This window comes from Cnephaeus nilssonii (assembly GCF_951640355.1).
Source record: "Cnephaeus nilssonii genome assembly, chromosome: 15".
Classification (NCBI taxonomy): domain Eukaryota; kingdom Metazoa; phylum Chordata; class Mammalia; order Chiroptera; family Vespertilionidae; genus Cnephaeus; species Cnephaeus nilssonii.
This window is the reverse complement of record NC_137086.1, coordinates 36,885,047-36,898,511: the sequence shown is the minus strand read 5'-3', so window position 1 is coordinate 36,898,511 and position 13,465 is coordinate 36,885,047. Positions and strand designations below refer to the sequence as shown.

The following is a 13,465-nucleotide window of genomic DNA, read 5'->3' as shown; positions in this document are numbered from 1 at the left end:
GGAGGGACCATGGAAGGGCTCCAGGGTGTGTCTGGCCTGGCTCACTAAGTTCAGATTGGCCAGACCCCAGCAGCAAGCTAACCTACCAGTCAGAGTGTCTGCCCCCTGGTGGTCAGTGCACATCATAGTAAGCAGTTGATTGGCTTTAGCATATCATTAGCATATTACTCTTTAATTAGTTGAACAATGACTGGACACTTAGCATATTAGGCTTTTATTATATAGGATGTGCTTAAATTTGACTATTTCGTATATCTATATCCTTTAAGAGTATATCTGAAATACTAAACACTTTTGGGAAGATGGGGCAGGTGAAATTCCATCTCTATTCATGTTGCCCTCCTAGCCATTAAAACTAGAGTAAAATCAGAATAACTGGGATAATGGTAATAACAGGCGTCCTCAAACTACGGTCCGCGGCCACATGCGGGTGTTTTGCCGTTTTGTTTTTTTACTTCAAAATAAGATATGTGCAGTGTGCATAGGAATTTGTTCATAGTTTTTTTTAAACTATAGTCCGGCCCTCCAATGGTCTGAGGGACAGTGAACTGGCCCTCTGTTTAAAAAGTTTGAGGATCCCTGGTAATAAGGATATGTGTTATGGAACATGCCCTTATGGAACTCCTGCTGCATCATAAAATAATAAAGGGGTCTAGAAATTTTGCAGAAGCAAAAGACTCCTTCCTTCGGGCCACATGAAAAATTTAAGGAATCCCTTCTATTTTAGAAGGAGAGCCACTACAGTTCCATATTCCTTTCTAGAAGAATCCCTTGAGAAATAGATAATGGCAATTCCAAGTTGCTTCTACTTCCTTTGGCATCAAAATTTTAATTTTAAAAAGAGGAGGGCACATGACTACTTCACCACTCTGGTACTCAATTTCAGTCAAGACTTTCAGTACTCATCTGTGTCAGACAAGACTACCAGGGCTTCTGGCATAGCTGAGCATCTCTGTGATAGACGGATCTTGCTAAAGGTGACAGAAATGCCTTTTAGATGAAAACAAAAGTAGAAAAATACAGAAAAAGAAAACATTGTAGGCCCAAGTACCTTGAGAGAAAAATGCCAACATAGATGTTTTACACTTAAGTATTTAGATTATCCTATTTCTTATAAGGGACAATCTGATTATTGTTCACCTCCCCCTTTATCCTCAATACCTAACTCAATCTTATTTTATAAATGTATTTATGAAGTTTATGTTCAAACATTTCTTTAATAATTAGTTCTACAAATGTTGGTTAATTTAGCAGAATCATATTTCACATTCCATAAATTCTTTTACTTATCTGGGCAGCAGGAAACATTTATATAGACAGAATTAAAGCCAACATAATAAATATTTTAAGATACACACTTTCCATCATATTAAAATTCAAGAGAAAAAAAAAAAGAAACTTTGGGGAGAACACAAAATCGAATCCTAAAATAGCCATTCTCTAACTGTGCTCTTTATACAGGCATAAATCACAATACAACTAAGTTTATGGACTCCAGTAAAACTACCAAGTGACCCCAATTGTGGTTCATAACAAGGTCTTTGTGAGCTAAAAAAACACCATAAGAAACACGTGTGTGTCCCATAAACAACCAAAGGTATGTTTCAACTAGTAAGTAGAAATTTGATTAGCCTATATAATAAAGAGGGAATATGCTAATTGACCATCACTCCATCACAAAGACGGCTGCACCCACAGCTGAGGCCAAGTTCCCATAAGGAGCCTTAACCTTTTGCACTCGGATGTTGAGTGTGACTTGACATGGTTAGCATTAGAATAAAGGAGAAAAAAGCAAGCAAGTGCAAAGGGTTAATGAGCAATCAGCAGGGACCTGAGGCTATGCCCTCCCCCCCCGCCCCCCGTAGGGCTTGACAGGGGACCTCAGGCCGCATCCCTCACCCGGCAGGCTTGACAGGGGACCTGGGCCATGCTCCCCACCTGGCGGGCCTTGACGGGGGACCTCAAGGCATGCCCCCGCCTTAGCACCAGGCCGGGGGACCTCAGGCCTCGCCCCTGCCCCAGCACCAGGCCAGAGGACCTCAGGCCACGACCCCCGCCCCAGCGCCAGGCCAGGAGACCTGAGGCCATGCCCCCTCGCCCAGCGGGGCTTGATGGGGGACCTCAAGGTGCGCTTCCTGTCCTGGTGCTGGGCTAGGGGACCTCAGGCTGCTGCCCCCGCCCCAGTGCCAGGCCGGGGGACCTCAGGCCTCGCCCCCCACCAGGTGGGGCTTGACAGGAGACTTCAGGCCACGCCCCCCACCCCGGCACCAGGTCAGGGGACCTCAGGCCGCACCCCGGGCCCCAGCACTGGGCCAGGGAACCTGAGGCTGCACCCCCCTGCCTGGCGGGGCTTGACAGGGGACCTCAGGCCGTGCTCCCCACCCAGTGGGGCTTGACGGGGACCTCAAGGTGCACCCTCAGTGCTGGGTCGGGGGAACTCAGGCCGCGCCCCCCGCCCAGTGGGGCTTGATGGGGGACCTGAGGCTGCACCCCCCTGCTGGTGGGGCTTGACAGGGGACCTGAGGCTGTGCCCCCCTCCCAGTGCTGGGTCGGGGGACTTGAGGCTGCACCCTCCCCCCCCCCCTGCCTGGCGGGGCTTAACGGGGGACCTCAAGGCATGCCCCTGCCCCGATCTGAGCTGGGGGACCTCAGGCCATGCCCCCTGTCCTGGCGCTGGGCCAGGGGACCTGAAGCTACGTCCCCTGCCCAGCCGGGCTTGACAAGGGTGGGACTGGCCAGGTCTGGATCTAGGCCAATGGGGGCGGAGGCCAGCCGGGTCTGGGTCTCACGCGATTTTGAGGGGCATTTGGGTGGGCGGGGACTTGACTCTGGGTCCCGTGGTGCACCCCAGACTCTGACAGGAGGAAGGTTTTCATATACATTTTACTAATTTTCTTTCATCTCTGACACTTCTATTATAGAGAAAGGGCAAATAGCAATATTAAATTATTTCCTCTAATTAATCCCCTTTTAATGTGCATGAATTTCGTGCACCGGGCCACGAGTAGTCTATAAAAACCCATGACAATGGATGAGAACATTTGCATAACTATGATAGGTAGTAAAAAACAAAACAAAACAAAAAAAAACTCCTCCAGAACATTTTAAACTAAAGTCAATGTGACATCAAACACACATGTTCATTCCTTGGCTAACTTAGCTGTAATTTAAAATCTGTCACAGGTTAAGTCCTCTAACCTGCCACCCCACGTATTGGGGATGTCTCTTCCCCAATCTTTAAGCCAACTCCCAGATTAATGTTTAGAAAACAGTTTTGGGAAGAATATCTACTAAATATAAAACCTTTAAATTACACATGAATTATTTCTGTGTCACAGATTGATTAAAACAGATCAAGAAATTAATATGTAATGATTTTTTAAAAATAAGTGGAGTAAAAAAAATAAAATAAAATAAGTGGAGTGTGTGTGTTTTTTGATAGACTCAAGACACCTACAGACTTGCTGCTTTGTTGTTGAAGTTAGATGTGGAAGGCCAACAACATTCAGTCACATTCCTAAAAAATAGAGTGATGGAAACATTTAACTTACTTATATCTGGGCAAAAGCCAAAATGAGATAAAACTAAGTGTAACTGCTAAGTTTAAAAATAACTCTCTAGTAGCTGTCTGAGATTTGTCTACGTGAGAACAGAAAAAAAAAAAAAAAAAAACATACCAAACTTTAGAGACTCTCTGCAGAACAATAGTCTATCAACTTTACATGACTTAAGACCAAAATGCACAGAATCCGAGCCACTATCCTCCCCATCAAGCCAAGCTAAGAAGACTGACTGAAAGGCTCACATTTAATATTACATGTGATCTTTGCCAGCTGCAGCAGGTCCAACCCTCAAACACTAATTCAAAAAGCCAGACACAGATTCAAATGCCAGTTGTGACAAATAGGCCGTACCTTTATTCCTTCCATTTGTATGACAGAGCACCAAATTCAAACGAAGAACAGTTTGTATTCCTTCTACCCTCTCTACAAATATGAACAGCTTACACAACAAAAGAACATTATAACACGCCTATCACTTCTTGCACCCCAATCCACAGCTGTTTCCCTCTCCTTTCCTTGAGGAAAGTGCAACTGTGAAGTTCTTTTTTAAGTGACTAGATAATAAGGAAGGGCTTTTAAGGCATAAAGCATATTCAAGAATAAACAATAAGTGTGCTTAATCAAGACCAGGAGGCACAGGGCTAGAAGCCATTTCCCTTTCTAGTAACCTTATACATCCCGAATACAAGAAAGGTCTGGAATTTCTGGTAGAAAAAGAAGTACAAACATTAGATGCTTTTTGGACTTAACCTTCTGAGGTTACACTTCTGGCAATGACAGCTGAGTTTCTAATGTAAGGTCAATTAAAGAATCCCCTGAATAATGCAAGATTTCTAACCTCCTAAAATGTTTTGTCCCTCATTTCCTAGCAATAGAGAAATTGATTCTCCTTGACTGTAGACAGAGAGTAGATTAGGAATAAAACATTTCATTACCTCAGTCATAAATCAAAACATTTTTAGCAATGAGAAGGAGCATTTAATCTACTCTCAACATTTTAGATATGAAAACAAAGTTGAAATAGTTAAATGACTAATCCAAGGTTTGTTTTTTGTTTGTTTGTTTGTTTTATATATTTTATTGATTTTTTACAGAGAGGAAGAGAGAGGGATAGAGAGTTAGAAACATCGATGAGAGAGAAACATCGATCAGCTGCCTCTTGCACACCCCCTACTGGAGATGTGCCCGCAACCAAGGTACATGCCCTTGACCGGAATCAAACCTGGGACCCTTGAGTCCGAAGGCCAACGCTCTGACTAATCCAAGGTTTAATGGAACCCCCAAACAAAGCCAGTTTATGCTGAGCCCCAGCCCAATACAATGAGGTGAAAATATTGTGCTCATTTTTCCTTCCTAGTCTAGCTCCTTAATCATGACACCAAATCTTTAAATGACACTCTCCTCCAAAAGTATTTCTATTAGGAAGTTACGTTATACTCAATGAGATAAAAAGGAAACTCCCTACCTACCACATAAAAATGAACTTACTAGAATTGTCTTGGTTGACTTAATTACAATTTGGCATAGAACAGGCAGTAACTTTATTTTACAAGTTTTTCCCACACCTCAATTTCCTAATTCTTCCTTGTTCATAAGAACTAAAATTTCCACATCATAGTCTCCTCTATCGAACTGGAGCAACCAACACCAACACCAAAAAGGAGGAGGAGAAAAAGCAATAAATCAAGAGGTAGGAGACATACAATCTAACAAATGATTGCTTTCATTTCTTAATTCAGGTATTTCATTTCATCCATTTTAGCAGCTAAGAAGTGTACATAATACCCTTCCTTCCCTGATATCATGATACTGGCACAAATAAAACAACTTCACACTCTAAAACAGAAAGCTAGCTTCACAAAGCAAAGATCATGAAAAGGCTGACAAAAAACAACAAAAAAACACCACCAAGAGCAACAAAGTGAGGAGCCCTCTCCAGACTACCGCCCATTATCTCTGAACAGTCCCAACCTTCATTGGAAACCCACATTGAGATGTACTCAAAGTCATAGAACTGGAGAGCTCATTTCATCTTAAACTAAGAAATGACTTGTGATCTAAGTAAATGTAAAACTCCAAGAATGTAGTAGCAACTAGAAATAACCACGAATAAAATTAAAGACCAGATTTATAGCCAGTTAAAACTAACCATCCTTTTCTGGGGTCACACTAGTCCTTTAAACTCAGTTATTTGTGAGTATTCCTCCTAGAAAAGCTTTTCTTCTTTGGATTCCATTACCCAATATTATCCTACATTATCTACATCTCTGTCCAGGCCTCAATTTCCATATCATACTCCTCTTTCGTTTTCTACTCTCTGGATTTCCTAAGATTCTGCCCCAAGACCATTTTCCCCTCAATTATTCCCTTACCAAACTCCCAAATATGTGCCTCTCATCCTCATCTTTTTTTTTTTTCCATGAGTTACAGGTCCACATCCTCTATAATATTCTAAATCTTTTGCAGCCAGATACTCAAATGGGTACATCAAATTCAACAAGTCAAAATCGTCTAAATCCACCTCCCTCCATGGCATTAACATTCTCCTAGTCACTCCTAGGTGACCTAGAAACTCAGTTGCAATTGGCTCTTCCTTCCTTTCCCCTGAATATTACATCCAATTCAATACTATACTTCTTTTCTTTTTTTATTTTATTGATTTTTTACAGAGAGGAAGGAAGAGAGTTAGAAACATCAATGAGAGAGAAACATCAATCAGCTGCCTCCTGCACACCCCCCACTGGGGATGTGCCCACAACCAAGGTACATGCCCCTGACCGGAATCGAACCTGGGACCCCTCAGCCCATAGGCTGACGCTCTATCCACTGAGCCAAACCGGTTAGGGCTATACTTCTTAATTGAATCACAAAACAATCCCACTCACTTCTTTCCCTTTCCACTGCTGCTACCTTAATTTCCCTCTCATTTTCACTCTCATGATCATAATGAAAACAGCTTTCTACCTGTTCTGCCCATCTGTCACTCTAATCTGGTGGTACCAAGCAAGATGGATTGGTTCTCCCTAAGCTGCAACCCCAATCATATCACTTCTCTTCCTCATTTGATGGGAAATATATATATATATTCCTTAGCCAGGCATGTCTTAAAAACCAAACTGAAGTATCCTTTCGAGTAGCCAAAGCTTATCAAAGTGCTAAAGCAGAAGACCTAAAGGCTGCAATTTCCTACTCTATTTGTGACATCTCAATAGTGCTTCTAAAACTTTAATGTGCACACAAGTCACCTGGAGGGCTTGTTAAAACACAGATCCCTGGGCAAGCTCCCAAAGATTCTGACTCAGTGGGTCTGGAATGGGGAGAATATGCATTACTAATAAGTAAATGCTGTCAGTATTGCTTTGAGTAGCTCTGATATAGATTATACTCCATCTTAATATGTTTGTAGCAGTTATGCACATTGTTCTTCTCCCTATACCAATGCTTTTCTGTCACCTATTCTCTGCCCTAAGGCCCCATGTGCTTAAGAAATGGCATCAGGCCCAGATTTTAAAACCTTCCCGGTGATTGGTTTAAGCATGAAACATAATACGGATGATTCTAGTCAGTGAGCCAATGAGTAAAGTTTGCCGAAAGACTTTGGAAAAAAGCATTCCTCACAGAGAAAAATAAACACATGAGAAGAAATAGTGTCTTTTCCATCCCTGGACATAATAAGTATGTGTCCATCTCTCACCTTCAGTTTCTTCTGCCATTTAGTGATCTTTAAGGAAGCTGACTCAAGAATGAGATAGCTATGCATAAGAGAGCAGAAGGAAGGAAAGACATGCAATCTTTGTACTGAATTAATCAATCCTGGAATATCCTACTTTAAGCTGCATGTGATATAAGCCCCTCATTTTTTAAGCCAACTGAGTTGGTATTTTTCTGCTCCATGAAATTAAAAGCATCCTAACTATTATAAGTTTGTTCCAAACACACATCTCAAGTGTCATTCAACACTTAGAGAAGGGTAGGCAGAAACAAGGAGAAAAATTACAAATTCATAGCCTAGTGTTAATTCTAAAATCATGAGAATCACCCCAACCTCCAGGAGACCTTATCCCTTAGCCCCAGAGGCTCAAACTCTGACTTCAGCCTCTGCTATTTTGAGAGTGGCATTCCTGATGTTCTAGGTGGTAGCTTCTGAACATTCAAAGAGGCCTTCCTTTCTACCACAACTCTTATGTGAAGGTTTTATTGCTCCTCCATCTGCACTATATCAAACACCCCCAAAACTTTCTTTGCTTACGTGTCTGTCTGCAATACTTTAAGGGAACAAGCCATATTATGTTATTCAAACTTTTCCCCCCAACACCTACCTTAGCAACTGGCACACAATACAAGCACCTGATAATGTTTAAATAAATTGGGAGTTCAAGTCTTAAATTCTTATATTAGTGGCTTGAGTAGCCACTAATATATCATTTGCCAGAGTTCACTTTAAATGTAATCTCCTAGAAAATTCCTAAACTTAACAAAGTTGGCCATTACAAGCTCACATAGTAAGTCCTTGTACTACTCCTTTATAACATCACTAGAGGTGCGGTGCACAAAATTTGTGCATGGGGCGGGGGGGGGGGGGGTGGGAGGGGAGTGTCCCTCAGCCTGGCCTGTGCCCTCTTGCAGTCGGGAGCCCTCGGGGATATCCAACTGCCGCGGAGGCAGGAGAGGCTCCCACCACCACCGCTGCATTTGCCAGCCTTGAGCCCAGCTTCTGGCTGAGCAGCGCTCCCCTTATGGGAGCACATTGACCACCAGGAGGCAGCTCCTGCGTTGAGCATCTGCCCCCTGGTGGTCAGTACATGTCATAGCGACCAGTCGTTCCGCTGTTGGTCGATTTGCATATTAGCCTTTTATTATAAGGATACTTTATAAAACAGAGCTTGAGACATAACAAATACTCAAGTAATGCTTATTAAATAATTGAGGAAGAGCCTATTATGATGGCTATGTACTGGGTACAGACAGAAGATAGAGCCCAGTCTCATGAAGGTAGTGCCTGATAAGGCCAAACAGTCATTTCTGATCATGGGAAAGGAGGGCTAAGAAAATCATGGGCTATATCCTGAGTACTTGAAGTCCCTAAGGCTTCTCAAGCAGAGGCTGATTAGTCAAGTATCAAGAACCTGGTCAAAGAAATTCCTAAATGGTAAGCAATCTAGATGAAGTGACCTCTAATATTTTTTTCCCAATTTTTATTATCCTATATAAATGCTAGATAACTCTAGAGATTAAACAAAATTGGGAAATTACATTTAGGTTTAGCCTGAATTAGGAAAAATGCTTAATAAATGCTTTTTTATAACAAAAAGAGGTACCAGGCTTTTGAGAACTGTTCCAATACTCCAGCACTGAATATGAAGAGCCACTTGTTAATTGAGATTTTTACTAATCATGCATTGCTTACTTTAAAAAAAATTTAACTGTGAAAATTTATCGCTAAACTGGATTTCTCATTAATAATTAAGAATAACCTTACTCTCATAAAATAAAGTAGCTCTTAAAATCTAAAAAACAAAAACAGAAAATATCACTTCTGAAAAACAACATTCTGAAGAGATGTTGTCAACTAGTTAACACTTTGCATTAAATTTAATGGAGGTTAAGAAAGAAGGCATGCCAAGAAGCCTATCACACTCATTTGCTGAGGGTTGGGAAAAGGGAAACAACATAAAATCACCATCAAGGACCAAAAACTTATTTGGCAGGCCTGCCCTGTAATTTTATATATGTGCACTTAAACTTTTAAGCTCCAAAGGCTTTAAGGTCAGTGAGTGAGTCTAATTCCCTTATCTTGAAGATGGAATGGGTTGGGGGATAAAGGGATGAGGTGGGCTGCGGGGGTGGGGGTGGGCAGGGAGGTGCTGACTTGCCTAAGGACACAGTGGCAGTGCTCCACTGGAATCCAAACCCTGCTGCCTGGTGTCCTACTCTCCAACCTGGAGGAACATCTCCCCTTTCTTGGTTACAGTGCATTTACATGGTTTACCAACTCCAGGTGTAATGAAAATTGACAAAACCCAACTATGTCTACCATGTGAGTTACTACGTGAAGTTAAAACTACCTATCAGAATAAGCATTCCTTTATGCTCTCCAACTTCTTCTTCTATATAGTTTATTTTCTGGGCAATGAAAAATCAAAGCTTTTATTTATTCTATAAATATTTTATTACCAAGGCCAAGCATTTTACCAATGACATAAATGGACCCAATACAGTGCATAGAATTATGTTATTCTGTTTTCCCACACTTTGAAAGTTTTAAAATTCTAGGCAGGGTTGTAACATAAAGGAAACATCACAGTAGCCTTTGCCAGGACAGCAACCAGAGAAAAGCACAAACGCCAATCACCTTGTCTACAGGTCTCCATAGTCAAGGAACAAGTGGTGCTATTGTTGAAGGAAGGCTCTCCTACAATACTATTTCTTACAATTCAGTAACTAATAATTAAAAAGTGGATTAAACATAATGAGTATTGCATGTACATGAATACAATGAATAGTATTTTTAAGCTACACATGAACTCACAGAGAAACTGGGAACTCTCTTGATTTATATTCAAAAAATTAACAAATATCTAGAAGTGTTTTGGAAAATCAAACACTTCACTGTTTATGTAAGTTAACACAGCCAGTTTCTCCCTGGTTCTCAAAAACAATCCTTAATTATCAAAATGGTTTGGGGGCACAATCAATTTCATTTGGCAATGACTGAGAAAAACAAACAATGGGTCTGTTGGCAAAGGCAGAATTTGAGCCCTAGACAATTACTGTGCAACAAACTAAAGGAGATGCCTGCATCACCAACCAAAAGAACTGGGAAACAGCTTTCAAATGAAGTATTATCCCCTTTCTCACACATAAGCCCAATAAAAAACACAAGGTTTAATTTTCTTTCAGTAGCTTAGCAAGCCAACTTTCAAAGAATTTAATAAGTTAACAAAAAGATGCATGGCTGGTAGTAGAATTTTAGAGGTCTAAGACATACGGTTTCAACTAATAGTCATTGTACCTTAACAACCCATTAAATTACCCAAGATGTCCACAATTCAAAGACTATTATACCAAGTTTAAATATATTTTAGAAAAAAACCAACTGTGGGCTATGTCAAAAGGACACCAGTCTTTAAGAACCTGGCCAAGGTCTGACCTCCACAACCTGGCCCAGAATGTTTCTCATCCCTGTATTCATTTGAGACCCCTCTAGTTATAATTAGCTCAGCTGATTCTTCCTGGCGAGCTGCCATCTACCAAACAAGCATCACCAAAATAGCCATAAAGAGAAAATTCCAACAAATGGGAAAGTTGACAGGCCTCAAATATTTTTAACAGAGATATTCAAATGGCTTCCCCTGAAATATAAGAAAGTACCTCAATTTAAGAACATTAAGAGACATGTTTACTAGTATATAATTTAGATAATGGTCTGTTAAAAACAGTTTTGTTTAAAAAAGTTCCTCTAATATTACAGTATAAGCACATAACATGGCCTTAGCTGGCTAGATGACAAAAGTCCCTGCACCATTTATAAGAATCAAATCATATAGGGAGATAACCCCACAGCAATCAGAACTTTTTAAAAAGCAAAATTCCAAATGGCATAGGGTGACAAGCCTGGCATAAAGTCACAGCTGCTGATTACCCCTAGTACCTCCAACAGTGATAAGAAGAAGCCACTTCTCACTCAGCTAGTACTTACTTTTTCTTTTTAGAATAATTGGGGGCCCTGAAACAACCCCTTAAGAGGAGAAAACTACCAAATTGAGAATAATATCACAGTTAGGCAGAAGGTGACCTGAGGGTAGAATACACCAAATTAGGGTATTATGCCCTAGAATCAGTAGAGTCTTCCTATGAAAATAAATCTTAAGTGCTTGAGGAACGCAGGCTTGGGAGATGCCCAAAGAAAGTTGAACCTTCCTTTGGTCAAGGCATATATGCTGAGAAATCTCCTATTGACATTAAGTAGTTTTATTAAATGAACATTTTTACCTTGTAACTTATGGTTAAAACATTGAGAATGGAGATGCCCAAGCTTTCCTATAAAAGCACATTTCCTATAAAAGCACATTGATTTTGGGGGGAAGAGATTCAAGCCAAGTACAGCAGCCCCAATTTCCAGGAAATTCAAAAACATGTGTACACAACACATCATCTGAATTTCAAGTTCCCTCCATAAGGAATACACAAGAAATCCCAATACAGTACACTATACTTTGTAAGCACTCAAAATTTTTGTTGTTGACTGGACTGAAAGAAAAACTGTCACCAAGTATGTATTTACATTTCTGTTAAGTTCTCACCTATCCCCCACACTTCATTTTTTTGTTGTTACAGATATCAACTCCCATGTGCTAGGGGCCTGAACACCAAACCTGGAAAAGGAAAATAAAGACTTGTCATACCTGCCTTGTTTCTATTTATTTCTGTTAAGGACATGCGATTATCCTTATGGTGACAATGCTATCTGAAAGGCCACTGTCACTTTAAGAAAGAAAAGTAAAAATTACTAGCCATCTAGTATGGGACTAGTAAATTCACATACCGTACTTTCCAGCATATAAGACGACTGGGCGTATAAGATTTTCCTGGGTTAAAAAGTCGTTTTATACGCCGGAAAATACGGTATATTGGACTATATTGATGGGATTAGATATAATGGATTAGATATATTGGACTACCGTATTTTCCGGCGTATAAGACAACTTTTTAACCCAGGGAAATCTTATACGCCCAGTTGTCTTATATGCCGGAAAATACGGGTAACTGATCTCATTTCAGCTTCTCAATAATCCTGTGGAATAGGTAGTAATACCCAATGTTTATATATGTAGAAACTGAGGTTCAGAAAAGTTGTGTCTAAGGTCACCTCTTAGCAACAGAGTTCAAACCTAAGTCCATACCCTTTTTTCCTTCTCAACATTTATGTAATTTTGAGAGGTGTTATTAAAACAAAAAAACAAAAACCCCTACAACCAAAAATGTAGGCTAACCTATGAAAAAGTACATGGAAAGTGCTGAGTTTCTCCTTTATTATCCATCACAAATTCTTTTAGAGCATCAACCACTTCAGGATACTGTATTTCCCCCAGGGATATGATACTATCTTTGCCCAAAGGGAACTGACAGTCTAGTTTGGAGGAACAAGCCATTAGATAAGTTTTTTTAATGAAAGAGGCAAAAGGTATTGGAAAGGACAAGAGTTTTTAGATTCATCTACCCAGATATGAATTGCAGTGCTTACTATCTGTGAATTGACAAGATGCTTCTACCTCCTTAACTGTAGAAGCCATGATAAAAACCTGCTACTTCTAAGGACTTGCAAAGCTTAAATGAGACAACATATGCAAATAATTAGGGGCCTAATAGTTGTTCAATCTTTTCCCTATGAGTGGTGTGCCCTAAGTATCAATGAGTGGAAATATCAATAAGTGCTAAAGATTTAAAAAATTTCAAACACAAAAATCCCACTCCTTACACTTGAAAACTGAACTATGGAGTCAGCCAAGTCATTAGCTAATTAGGTTTATCATTTGTAAGAGCATCAGAGTTAATTAAACATAAAGGGTTTACACTTGAAGTACAAAATTTAAACAACGGTAAACAGGAGCACAATCATGTTAATTTTTGGAAATTAAAAGGAAAACTACCACTTAAAACAAAAGTGTATCACAACTAAACGCAATGGAACAGTAGTCTGAATAAGTAGTAGTAATATACCCATGATAATTTCTTAGTTTTGACAAATGTGCCACTTTCCTACAAACTTAAAAATATTCCAACATAAAAAATAGATGACAAGGGAAAGAAATGACAACATTCACAGAAACTCTTAAGTATTGTATTGCCACTTGATTTAGAATTTCCTGAAGACAGCCATTAACAGTAAAGGCTGTGCAATC

General features: G+C 40.2%; 1 protein-coding gene across 1 annotated transcript in view; it reads right to left on the bottom strand.

The window, feature by feature from the left end:
* UGP2 (UDP-glucose pyrophosphorylase 2) overlaps nt 1–13,465 on the bottom strand; it is a 46,176-nt gene that overhangs the window by 30,935 nt on the left and 1,776 nt on the right. The window lies entirely within an intron of this gene.